The sequence below is a fragment of the Saccopteryx bilineata genome, chromosome 4 (genome assembly GCF_036850765.1).
Source record: "Saccopteryx bilineata isolate mSacBil1 chromosome 4, mSacBil1_pri_phased_curated, whole genome shotgun sequence".
NCBI classification, from domain to species: Eukaryota; Metazoa; Chordata; class Mammalia; order Chiroptera; family Emballonuridae; genus Saccopteryx; species Saccopteryx bilineata.
The window spans coordinates 139,886,110-139,899,911 of NC_089493.1; positions in this window are offsets into that span (position 1 = coordinate 139,886,110).

Here is a 13,802-nt window from a genome sequence, read left to right on the forward strand (position 1 = left end):
TGAGCTGCTGTGCAGGTGCTTGTAAGGTCGGTGGATAGAGGGCTGGTCACGTGGGGAACTTAGGCTCCGGGAACTTTGGCTAGGACCGCCCACAGTCAAGCACACCAAAAAGAAACTTCCTAGGACTCCTTGGAAACAAAAGCGATTGACTGTCAGCCAGTAAGATTTCTCTACGTTATATTAGCTCGACTTCCCTAGAGGGACTCTTTTTTAAATATACCCGTGTGGTCTCTCCATGTGCGATTTTTTCCTGACCTCCATCTTGCACACCAGTGAGTCTCGTCTGGGGAACGCTTTGTACTGAATAAAGCCTTTTGAACTTACCACACTTGGTGGCTCCGAGACCTGTTCCTTCCTACTTGGTGGAAAAAATACCTTACATTTTGGTGCCGAAAACCCGGGAGGAGTCAGAAGTCTGCAAGGACCACTCCTCTCCCCTTCCCTGCAAGAAAGAACCAGGACCTCTGACCTCCCACCCACTTCAGCACACAGTGTGGTAAGTTCCCCACCTCCAGCCTCCCCTTGCCTCAGTTCTCTCCTCCAAGAATCCCTGTCCGAAACTGCAGCTGCGTCAGGGACTTCTCTTCCGACAGAGTGCATTTGCTTTAGAGACGTCCGGAGCATTTCCACTCTACCTTTTCTGTCCGTGGCCGGACCTTGAGTTTTTAGGACGCTAATACTCAAGTCTGACCACTCCGAGAACTGAGGGTGATTATGGGGGCAAAGGGATCCAAATCTGACTCTAAAACACCCCTGGGATGCCTAATCCGGAATCTCTCAAACATTGATCATTACCTGAAAAAGAAGAAACTAATCTTCTTCTGTAGCGTAGCCTGGCCACAATACCCGCTGGATAACCAGACCAGGTGGCCTCAGGAAGGGACTTTCAATTTTAACATCCTTACTGATTTACGGAATTATTGTCAAGAGGCTGGGAAGTGGTCAGAAATTCCTTATATTCAGGGGTTTTGGCATCTGCGTTCTAGTCCTAAACTCTGTGCCGGTTGCTCTACACCGCACATTCTTTTGGCCAGAGAAACCTCATCTAAACCCTCCGCTCCAGATTCCTCCTCCTTTTCCGACTCCCCCGAGGAACTCTCTTCCCCTCCTGCAAGACTCCCTCTGCTCCCTTGGTCCCATCGGACTCCTCCTCCCTCTTTGCTAGATCCTGCTTCCCCACCTGTAAATGATGCTCTCTCTCTCTCTCCTCTCCAGTCAGCGCTCACACCTGATCTCACTCCAGGCCACAAGAGGAAGCCAACCTCCTATGCCCTCTCTGCGAGGTGGCCAGAGCAGAAGGAGTTGTTCGGGTTCATGCGCCTTTCTCCCTCTCTGATCTGTCTGCAATTGAAAAGCGCTTGGGCTCTTACTCTTCTAATCCTACAAACTATACCAAGGAATTCCAATATCTCACTCAGGCATATGACCTCACTTGGCATGATCTCTATGTTATTACGTCTTCTACCCTTACCCCCGATGAACGGGACTGAATCCGGATGGCGGCACAAGCTCATGCAGTTAAGGTCCACGCCTCAAACCCTCAAATGCTGGTGGGCCCAGAGGCAGTCCCTGACACGGACCCCAACTGGAATTACCAGGCGGAACAAACAGATAGGAGACGATGAGACCAAATGATTGAATGTCTTGTAGCTGGAATGCAGGATGCAGCACAAAAGGTAGTTAACTATGACAAGTTAAAGGAAATTACTCAGGGACCTGAGGAAAATCCAGCTCTCTTCTTAAATCGCCTCACTGACGCTATTGTCCTCCACACTCGTTTAGACCCTACCTCCAATGCCGGGGCCACTGTATTAGCCACTCACTTTATTTCCCAATCTGCCCTGGACATTCGGAGGAAACTTAAAAAGGCAGAAGAGGACCCCCAGACCCCTATCCAAGACCTGATGAACATGGCATTTAAGGTTTTTAACAGTTGAGAGGAACAGGCCGAGGCTGAACACCGGGCCCGCATGCAGCAGGAAGTATCACTCCAAACCCAGGCTCTTGTGGCAGCCCTAAGGCCAGAGCAACAAGGGCAAAGCACAGAGGGTGCTCGACCTAGGTCCAGGCCGCCAAGAGGATCCCCACCAGGAGCTTGCTTTAAGTGTGGCAAGGAGGGTCATTGGTCCCGGCAGTGCCCCTGCCCAAGGCCGCCCACTAAGCCCTGCCCTAACTGCAAGCAGCCCGGTCACTGGCAGAGTGATTGTCCCCTTTTGGCATCAGGCTCATCCTCGACGTCTCTATGTGGAAGACAGGCCACTCAGATGGGAGGCCAAGCCAGACAGGTGGGGCCATCATTTGAACTCCTAGGCCTCGCAGACGACTGATGCGGCCCGGACTCGGAGACCCTCATTGCTCTCTCTGAGCCACGGGTGATGCTACAGGTAGTGGGTAAGTCCATATCATTTCTTGTGGACATGGGGGCTACCTTCTCTGTATTGCTTTCATACTCTGGACTTCTAGTTCCCTCACAGGTCTCAGTTATGGGAGTGGATGGGACCCCTACTTCTCCTCTTTGCACACCACCTCTGACATGCAGTTTGGATGGAATCCCCTTTTCACACTCATTCTTAGTCATGCCATCGTGCCCTGTACCCCTTCTGGGTCGAGACATTCTACACAGTCTTGGGGCCACTATCCAGCTGACAGCATCCTCCCACCTACTCCTACCACTCCTGACTAAAGACTCTTCCACTACCACAGATCATCCTAACCCAGTCACACCTCCTATTCCACCGGATGTTGTCAACCCTCAGGTCTGGGACACTTCTACCCCTGTGGTAACAACCCACCACCCACCTGTACACATCTGCTTAAAGAATCCCTCCCAATTTCCATCTAGGCCCCAATTCCCTATTTCAGCAAGTCACCGCCAAGGCCTTAAACCCATAATTACCCGCCTCTTAAACCAAGGCTTACTCATTCCCATGGACTCTACCTGCAATACCCCCATCCTTCCTGTTCGAAAACCTTCAGGAGCTTATCGCCTCGTCCAAGACTTACGCCTAATCAACGAGGCAGTAGTTCCCCTCCATCCAGTAGTCCCTAATCCTTACACATTACTGTCACATATTCCATCAGACACCACTCACTTCACGGTCCTAGATCTCAAGGATGCCTTTTTTACCATTCCTCTACACCCTGACTCTTACTTTCTGTTTGCCTTTACTTGGACTGATCCGGACACTAATGCAGCCCAGCAGCTTACATGGACCGTCCTGCCCCAGGGGTTCAGAGACAGCCCACACCTGTTTGGACAGGCGCTGGCTCGGGATTTAGCTGCATGCGATCTCGAGACTAGTACTCTCTTACAATATGTAGATGACCTACTTTTCTGCAGTCCCTCCTTGTCTGCCTCAAGAAGACACACAGCTACCCTTCTTAACTTTCTTGCCATGAAGGGATATTGTGTCTCCCCTACTAAGGCTCAACTTCACTCTCAGTCTGTAGTCTATCTGGGCATCGCCTTGACTCCCACCACCCGAGGTCTCACCCTAGATCGAACTCAGACCATCCGCAGTCTCCAACCACCTACCACTGCTGATCAGATTCTTTCTTTCCTTGGTCTAATAGGCTTTTTTAGACACTGGATTCCCAATTTTGCTCTCTTAGCCAAACCCCTCTACGAGGCTGCAAAGGAGACTCCTACGGGACCTCTCACATGCCCTAACACCGTCAAAAGGGCTTTCTGTATCCTTCGAGATGCCCTCATCTCCTCTCCCCCTCTCGCTTTACCCAACTCCAGTCGCCCCTTCCATCTTTTCACTGATGAAAAGCATGGTAACGCTGTTGGCGTGTTAACTCAACCTGTGGGGCCTACATACCGCCCCGTGGCATACCTCTCCAAACAACTGGACAGCACCGTCAAAGGCTGGCAGCCCTGCCTCCGGGCACTGAGTGCAGCAGCTGAACTCACCAAGGAGGCTACTAAGCTCACCCTTTCTCAACCCATCACTGTATTCTCCTCCCACAGGCTCACTGACCTCCTTTCACACAAATCTCTTTCTCTGTTAAGTCCTTCCCGCCTACAAGAATTTCACCTCCTGTTCATCGAAAACCCTTCAATCACTCTTTTACCCTCTCCCAGACTCAACCCAGCCACTTTACTGCCAGCTCCAGTGACACTTCCGGAACCCACCCACTCTTGTACGGAACTAATAGATTTCTTCAACAGACCTCGAGATGGATTATCAGATTCTCCTTTAAAAGATCCAGATCTGGCCCTGGCCGGTTGGCTCAGCGGTAGAGCGTCGGCCTAGCGTGCGGAGGACCCGGGTTCGATTCCCGGCCAGGGCACATAGGAGAAGCGCCCATTTGCTTCTCCACCCCTCCGCCGCGCCTTCCTCTCTGTCTCTCTCTTCCCCTCCCGCAGCCAAGGCTCCATTGGAGCAAAGATGGCCCGGGCGCTGGGGATGGCTCTGTGGCCTCTGCCCCAGGCGCTAGAGTGGCTCTGGTCGCAACATGGCGACACCCAGGAGGGTCGCAACATGGCGACGCCCAGGATGGGCAGAGCATCGCCCCCTGGTGGGCAGAGCGTCGCCCCTGGTGGGCGTGCCGGGTGGATCCCGGTCGGGCGCATGCGGGAGTCTGTCTGACTGTCTCTCCCTGTTTCCAGCTTCAGAAAAATGAAAAAAAAAAAAAAAAAATCCAGATCTAATACTCTTTGTAGATGGGAGCTCTGTACAGGGACCTGACGGACGACAATGGGCAGCCTACGCGGTGGTCACCACCTCCTCCACCCTAGAAGCTCAACAGCTGCCAGAGGGCACCACCTCCCAGAAAGCAGAACTGATTGCTCTCACATGGGCACTCACTTTGTCCCAGGGAAAATGTGTAACTATATATACTGACTCTAAATATGCTTTTCTTATTACCCACAGCCACTCTGCCCTCTGGAAGGAAAGGGGCTTCCTCACTACCAAGGGCTCCCCCATAATCAATGCTACCCTCATTTCTAAACTTTTGCAGGCATTACAGCTTCCCGCTGAGGTGGTTGTGGTACATTGTAGGGGCCATCAAACCTCTCAGGACCCAGTGGCCTTGGGAAATGCTCGGGCCGATGCGACAGCTCGAAACCTGACCCTGGGAGCCTCCCCCTCTCCTCTCATGTTTCTCTCCACCTCCTTGAAACCTTCCCACTCCTGAGGAAGAACAGACCCTCCTCAGAAAGGGTGGAGACATGTGCAACCAGGGATGGATATTTCTTGGAGATATTAGAGAATTGCCTTACCAAAAAGACAGGCTGAAACTCTCCTTTCTGATATCCACTGTTCCTTACACATAGGGCCAAAAACTCTGTATCGGTTCTTACAACCACTTTTTTTCTTCCCAGGCCTCCAGCAGACTATGGAAAAGGTGCACACAGCATGTGCTGTCTGTTCCAAAACCTCTACACAAGGGGGACTCCGCCCTCGCTTCCCTACTCATCAGCTGAGGGGACACGTGCCAGGCCAGGATTGGCAAATTGACTTCACTCATATGCCTCCTCACAAAAAACTCCGTTATCTCTTAACTTTTGTTGACACCTTTTCAGGATGGATAGAAGCCTTTCCAACTTCTCGAGAAACAGCAGATAGCGTTGCCTCCATTCTCATAGAAAATATCATCCCGCGGTTTGGACTGCCGACTACCATCCAGTCAGATAACAGCCCGGCCTTCACTGCCCAAATAGTCCAGCAGGTTGCCACCTCTCTCAACATCACCTGGAAACTCCACATACCCTATCACCCTCAATCATCGGGTAAGGTGGAAAGGGCCCATGGCATCCTGAAGGGTCAGCTAACTAAACTTTCCATTGAGACCAGGCTCTCCTGGCCAAACCTCCTCCCCCTGGCACTCACCAGAATCAGGGCAACCCCGCGAAACCCCACTGGACTTAGCCCCTTTGAGCTGGTTTACGGTAGACCATTCCTAATCAATCACAGCTTACCTGTCAACCTCCCTCCTCTTGTCACGTACCTCCCCTTTCTGTCTTTACTTCGCCATCTGCTCAGGGAACACACGGACTGGACCCTTACTCCCATAGGGGGTCCAAATGAAACACAGCCAGCGGTCCCCCTCCAACCAGGAGACAGCATTCTTCTAAGGGAGCTCCAGCCTAGCTCCCTGCAGCCCAGATGGACGGGACCCCATACGGTAATACTGACTACTCCTACTGCAGCTAAGCTCCTAGGGCAAACACCTTGGTATCATGTCCCTCGCCTCAAACTTACTCCCATACAGGATTGCTGGGAGTCAGAACCACTAGGCCTTACTCGTCTGCAGCTCACAAAAACATTGGGCCATGCAGACCCTTCTGTTGCTCCTGTCCCTCTCACGAGGAACCTGCCACCAGAGTGAGCTGAAGCAGGGAGCAATGCTGTTCAGTAAGACTGGCCTGATAAAAGAAGCTTTAATCTGAACTGTCTGCAAGAAAAAATTAAGCAAAAATCTCTCTTACAACCTGCTTAACTTCTAATAGCAGCCACCTATTCTTACCTGGGCTGCCCCTATCCTACCTAAATCTTCTAATTATCAGCGTATAACTCATATTTGTCTCTCTTTTTTAAAAATTCTTACAGAACTGCACCAACGAAGTTTCTCAACTCATGGCCAAACAGATGTTCCTCTGGACACCCCTCAAAACCACCACCTTCCGATCTCCCCCTCCCCATGATGCCCCTATTCAGCAGGAAGTAGCCAGATGAATAAGCAGCGCCCCTTATTAACACAAAAAGATCGGAATGTAAGGTCGGTGGATAGAGGGCTGGTCACGTGGGGAACTTAGGCTCCGGGAACTTTGGCTAGGACTGCCCACAGTCAAGCGCACCAAAAAGAAATTTCCTAGGACTCCTTGGAAACAAAAGTGATTGACTGTCAGCCAGTAAGATTTCTCTATGTCATATTAGCTCGACTTCCCTAGAGGGACTCTTTTTTAAATATACCCGCGCAGTCTCTCCATGTGCGATTTTTTTCCTGACCTCCATCTTGCACGCCAGTGAGTCTCGTCCGGGGAATGCTTTGTACTGAATAAAGCCTTTTGAACTTACCAACTTGGTGACTCCAAGACCTGTTCCTTCCTTCTCGGCGGGGAAAAATACCTTACAGTGCTGACCACAGGGAACTGAATCTGCCTTAGCTGGGTTTGGTGCCTCAAGAGATCTCCCTTTAGATATGCCGGTTTTGAAGCTAATTGGATCCTGCTCTGATGTTGTCTGAAGCTGGTCACTGAGTGTAATTTCTCTGCTTAGTAGGAGGGAACTTGGTACAAGCCAATATAAGAAACTATGACTGGCCCTCAGCAACCTGTTTGGAGCTACAAGCAATCTACAGTTTGTGGCTCCCTCTGCTGGGCTTAGGTGCACATGGAAAAGACCAAGCTGCACACCAGGTTAGATTTTACCAGCACCAGGCCTGGGAGCAGGTCTTCTAAAGTCTCAACACACCCCAAGATCTGCCTATGGCTGCCTCCACTCATTGGCTGACTGTTATGCTCAGTCACTGAAAGAGCATTTGGTTGCGTCAGGAGGATGGCCTAGTGAATCTTCCTTGATAGGGAGGTGCTGGTAAGGTTTCAATGAAGGTGGTGGATGTGACCCCCACCCAAAATCCACAGGTCTGAGTCTGTCCCTGATTTTGCCCCAACCTCAGTACAGTAGAGCCACTAGGAGTTGGGTAGGTGGGTCATCTGGAGTCCAAAGGGTAGTTCTTATAGCAACCAGGAAGGTGGTTCTACTGAATCTCTCATGACAGATTTAGGGGAATATAGATGGAATAGCTCCCTCCTTAAAGCCAGACAATTGAGTCCCTGTCAGTTGTCCCCTAAGTCTGTCCATATGTCTATTCCCTGGCCAAGGCCACTGACTTCTCAGCAGAGCTTAATTTCCACACAGTGGGGTGAAAGGGAATTCAGAGGAAGAGGCATTTGTTTTCCCCAAGACTGATAGAGGGGAGTGTTCCACCTAAGAAAGATGGCAGCTGTGGTATTGGAGAATGACTCAGTACAAGGGTCCTGATGGATCACCCCCTTCTCCTATGTCTCTCCCCAGAGCTGGAAAACCCAGGCTTTCCCTTTTTTTAACTTAAGTGTGAGGAGGGAAGATACAGAGTCAGACTCCTGCATGTGCCATGGTTCGGATCCACCCAGAAACCCTCATCTAGGGCCTATATTCTACCCATCAGGGACCACTCGCAACTGAGCTATTTTTAGCACCTGAAATGGAGGCTCTACTAGGCCATCCTCAGTGTCCAGGGTCAATATGTTCAAATCAACAAAACCATGGCTGCAGGAGGGGAAGAGAGAGTAAAACAGAGTAAAGGGGGAGAAGCAGGTGGTGGCTTCTCCTGTGTGCCCTGACTGCAATTGAAACCAGGACGTCACACACTGGATTGACACTCTACTGCAGAACCAAATGGCCAGGGCCCCAAGACTTTGCTAATGAGACTCTAGTCCACTCAGTTCTCCCTCCTCTGGAGCCAAGGGTAGGTGGCTGCAAATAAGATATTGTGCAGCGACACCCTTCTTATACAACAGACAGAAGGGGAGGCAGAGAAATGCAACCCAAATGAATCAAGAGAAATTCCTAGAAAAGGACTTGAATGAGTCATATATAAACTAATGAATGTAGAGTTAAAAATAATCATCGTTAGGTTGCTCAAAGATCTTAGAATAGCAACAGATGGACATAACGAGCACCTAAATAAAAAGATAGCAAATATAAAAAAGGACATTGAAATAATAAAAAGAATCAGAAATGACAAATACAATATCAGAAATAAAGACCACAGTGGAAGAAATTAAAAGCAGGATGGATGAAGCTGAAGATCGAATCAGCAAGCTAGAGGACTAGATAAACAAAGGCATGGAAGAAGAGCAGCAAAAAGAAAAGAAACTCAAAAAAGGCTGAAAAAACTCTAAGAGAGCTCTGTGACAACATGAAGAGAAATAACATCGGCATCATAGGGGTTCCTGAAGAAGAAGAGAAAGAACAAGGAATAGAAACCTTGTTCAATCAAATCATAGCTGAAAACTTCCTTAAATTGATACAGGACAAAGTCAAAAAGACAGAGAATTCCATTAAAGAGAAACCCAAAGAAATTCAAACCAAGACACATCATAATTAAAATACCAAAACTAAGAGATAAAAAGAAAATATTAAAAGCTGCTAGAGAAAAAAAAGGCTATCACCTACAAAGGAGGCCCATAAGAATGACATCTGACTTCTCAACAGAAACATTTGAGGCCAGAAGGGAATGGCAAGAAATATTCAAAGTAATGCAGAACAAGAGCCTAAAACTAAGACTACTTTATCCAGCAAGGCTATCATTTAAAATTGAAGAAAAAATAAAAAGCTTCCCAGACAAAAAAAACCTCAAGGAATTCATTACAACTAAACCAATGCTGCAAGAAATGTTAAGGGGCCTGTTGTAAACAGAACAAAGTGGGGAAAGAATATAGTAAAAGAGGAAGATAGCTTTAAAGAATAAAATAGCAGCCCTGGCCGGTTGGCTCAGCGGTAGAGCGTCGGCCTAGCGTGTGGAGGACCCGGGTTCGATTCCCGGCCAGGGCACACAGGAGAAGCGCCCATTTGCTTCTCCACCCTCCACCGCGCTTTCCTCTCTGTCTCTCTCTTCCCCTCCCGCAGCTAAGGCTCCATTGGAGCAAAGATGGCCCGGGCGCTGGGGATGGCTCTGTGGCCTCTGCCTCAGGCACTAGAGTGGCTCTGGTCGCAACATGGCGACGCCCCGGAGGGGCAGAGCATCGCCCCCTGGTGGGCAGAGCGTCGCCCCTGGTGGGCGTGCCGGGTGGATCCCGGTCGGGCGCATGCGGGAGTCTGTCTGGCTGTCTCTCCCTGTTTCCAGCTTCAGAAAAATGAAAAAAAAAAAAAAAAAGAATAAAATAGCAATAAACAACTACATATCAATAATAACCTTAAATGTAAATGAATGAAATGATCCAATCAAAAGACATAGGGTAGCTGCACGAATAAGAAAACAGGACCCAAACATATGCTGTCTACAAGAGACACATCTTAAAACAAAAGATACACAGAGATTATAGGTAAAAGGATGGAAAAAATTATTTCATACAAATAGAAATGAATAAAGAAGCTAGGATAGCAATACTTATTTCGGAGAAAATGGACTTTAGAACAAAGGCTATCGTAAGACATAAAGAAGGTCACTACATAATGATAAATGAAACAATCCAACAGGAAGATATAACCATTATAAATATCTACACACCTAAATATATAAAGCAGACTTTGATGGATATAAAGGGTGAGATCAACAGCAATACTATAATAGTAGGAGATTTCAATACCCCAGTAACATCACTAGATAGATTCTCAAAAAAGAAAATTAACCAAGAAACAGCAATTTCAAGGACACACTAGAGTAACTGGATTTAATAGATATCTTCAGAACCTTCCACCCTAAAGCAGCAGAATATACATTCTTTTCAGGTGTTCATGGTACATTCTCTAGGATAGACCACATGTTAGGGCACAATAGTGATATCAACAAATATAAGAAGATTGAAATCATATCAAGCATTTTTTCTGATCACAATGGTATAAAACTAGAAATCAACCACAACAGAAAAACTAAAAAATACTCAAACACATGGAAACAAAATAGCATGTTATTAAATAATGAATGGATTAACAAGGAGATCAAAGAAGAAACTTAAAAATTCCTATAAATAAGTGATAACAAGCATACAACAACTCAAAATTTATGGGAAACACCAAAAGCAGTTCTAGGAAAGATGGTCATAGCACTACAGGCATACTTTAAAAAGCTAGAAAAAGCTCAAATAAACAACCTTACACTGCATCTAGAAGAACTAGATGCAGCAAGTAAAGCCCAAATGTAGTAGAAGAAAGGAAATAATAAAGATTAGAGTGAAAATAAATGACATAGAGGCTAAAGAAACAATACAGAGGATCAATGAAACCAAGAGCTGGTTCTTTGAAAAGGTAAACAAGATCAATGAAGCTTTCACAAGACTCACCAAAAAAAGAAGAGAGAGGACTTGAATAAATGAAATTAGAAATGAGAGTGGAGAAATAACTGACACAACAGAAATACAAAATATTGTAAGAAAATATTAAGAAGAACTGTATGCCAAAAAATTAAACAACGTAGGTGAAATGGAGAAATTTCTTGAAACATATAATCTTTTAAAAATCATTCAGGAAGAATCAGAAAACCTAAATAGCCCGATTACAACCAATGAGATCAAAACAGTTATCAAAAAACTCCCAACAATCAAAAGCCCTGGTCCAGATGGCTTCACTAGTGAATTCTACCAAAGATTCAAAGAAGAACTAACTCCTATTCTTCTCAAACTATTTCAAAAAATTCAAGAGGAAGGAAGACTTCCAAGCTCCTTTTATGAGGCGAGCATAATTCTGTTCCAAAACCAGGCAAAGACAATACAAAGAAAAAAAATTATAGGCTAATTTTTCTGATGAATTTAGATGCTAAAATCCTCAACAAAATATTTGCAAACTGGATCCAGCAATACATGAAAAAAATCATACATCAGGATCAAATGGGATTTATTTTGGGCAGGCAAGGATGGCACAATATTTGCAAATCAATCAATGTGATTCATCACATAAACAAAAGGAAGGAGAAAAACCACATGATAATTTCAATAGATGCAGAAAAAACATTTGATAAAATTCAGCACCCATTTATGGTCAAAACTCTGAGCAAAGTGGGAATACAAGGAACATATCTCAACATGATAAAGGCCATCTATGACAAACCCACAGCCAACATCATAATTAATGGGGAAAAATTTAAAGCAGTCCCCTTAAGATCAGGAACAAGACAGGGGTGCCCCCTTTCACCACTCTTTTTCAACATAGTCCTGGAAGTCCTAGCTACAGCAATCAGATAAGAAGAAGAAATAAAAGGCATCCAAATTGGAAAAGAAAAAGTAAAACTATCATTATTTGCAGATGATATGATACTGTATATAGAGAACCCTAAAGTCTCAGTCAAAAAACTACTAGACCTGATAAATGAATTCAGCAAGGTGGCATGGTATAAAATTAATACACAGAAATCAGAAGCATTTTTATACACCAACAATGAACTGTCAGAAAGAGAAATTAAGGAAACAATCCCCTTCACTATTGCAATAAAAAAAAGTATCCAGGAGTAAATTTAACCAAGGAGACTAAACACTTGTACTAGAAAATTATAAAACACTAATAAAAGAAATCAAGGAAGATACAAACGAGTGGAAGCATATACCGTGCTCATGGTTAGGAAGAATAAACATCATCAAAATGTCTATACTACACAAAGAAATTTATAAGTTCAATGCAATACCAATTTAAAAACCAATGACATACTTCAAAGATATAGAATACATATTCCAAAAATTTATATGGAACCAAAAAAAGAACACAAATAGCCTCAGCAATCTTGAAAAAGAAGAATAAAGTGGGAGGTATCACACTTCCTGATATCAAGTTATACTACAAGGCCATTGTACTCAAAACAACTTGGTACTGGCATAAGAATAGGCATATAGATCAATGGAACAGAACAGATAACCCAGTAATAAACCCACACCTTTATGGACAATTGATATTTGACAAAGGAGGTAAGAGCATACAATGGAGTAAAGACAGTCTCTTCAACAAATGGTGTTCAGAAAATTGGACAGCTACCTACCTGCAAAAAAATGAAACTAGACCACCAATGTACACTAGTCACAAAAATAAACTCAAAATGCATAAAAGACTTAAATGGAAGTCATGAAACCATAAGCATCTTAGAAGAAAACATAGGCAGTAAGCTCTCCAACATCTCTTGCAGCAACATATTTGCTGATTTATCTCCACAGGCAGGTGAAATAAAAGACAGGATAAACAAATGGGGCTATATCAAACTAGAAAGCTTTTGTACAGCTAAAAACAATATTAACAGAATAAAAAGTCAATCCACACAATGGGAGAACATATTTGACCTTAAGTCTGATAAGGGGTTAATAACCAAAATTTATAAAGAACTTGTAAAACTCGATACCAGGAAGACAAACAATCCAATCAAAAAATGGGCAAAAGAAATGAATAGACACTTCTTTATAGAGGACATACAGATAGATGGCCAACAGATATATGAAAATATGTTCAACATCACTAATCATTAGAGAAATGCAAATTAAAACCACAATGAGCTATCACCTAACACTTGTCAGAATGGCGCTCATTAACAAAACAACACAGAATAAGTGCTGGCGAGGATGTGGAGAAAAGGGAACCCTCCTGCACAGCTGGTGGGAATGCAGACTGGTGCAGCCACTGTGGAAAACAGTATGGAGATTCCTCAAAATATTAAAAATCGAACTACCTTTTGACCCAGTTATCCCACTTTTAGGAATATATCCCAAGAACACCATATCACTGATTCAAAAAAAGAAATCCACCCCATGTTTGTGGCAGCATTATTCACAATAGCGAAGATCTGGAAACAGCCCAAATGTCTGTCAGTGGACGAGTAGATTAAAAAGCTGTGGTACATATACAAAATGGAATACTATGGGGCAATGAAAAATAAGGAAATCTTATCTTTTGCAACAACATTGATGGACCTGGAAACTATTATGTTATGTGAAATAAGCCAGGCAGAGAAACAAAAATATCATATGACCTCGCTCATTTGAGGAATCCAAGGAACAATGTGAAATGAGGAACGGAATTAAACCTAAAGGAGAAGGTGGAGGGAGCTTTTGGGAGGGGGGCAAGGGAGATGTTGAAGGGAATACAGGGGTGGGGAGATGCAATTAGGGCGACACT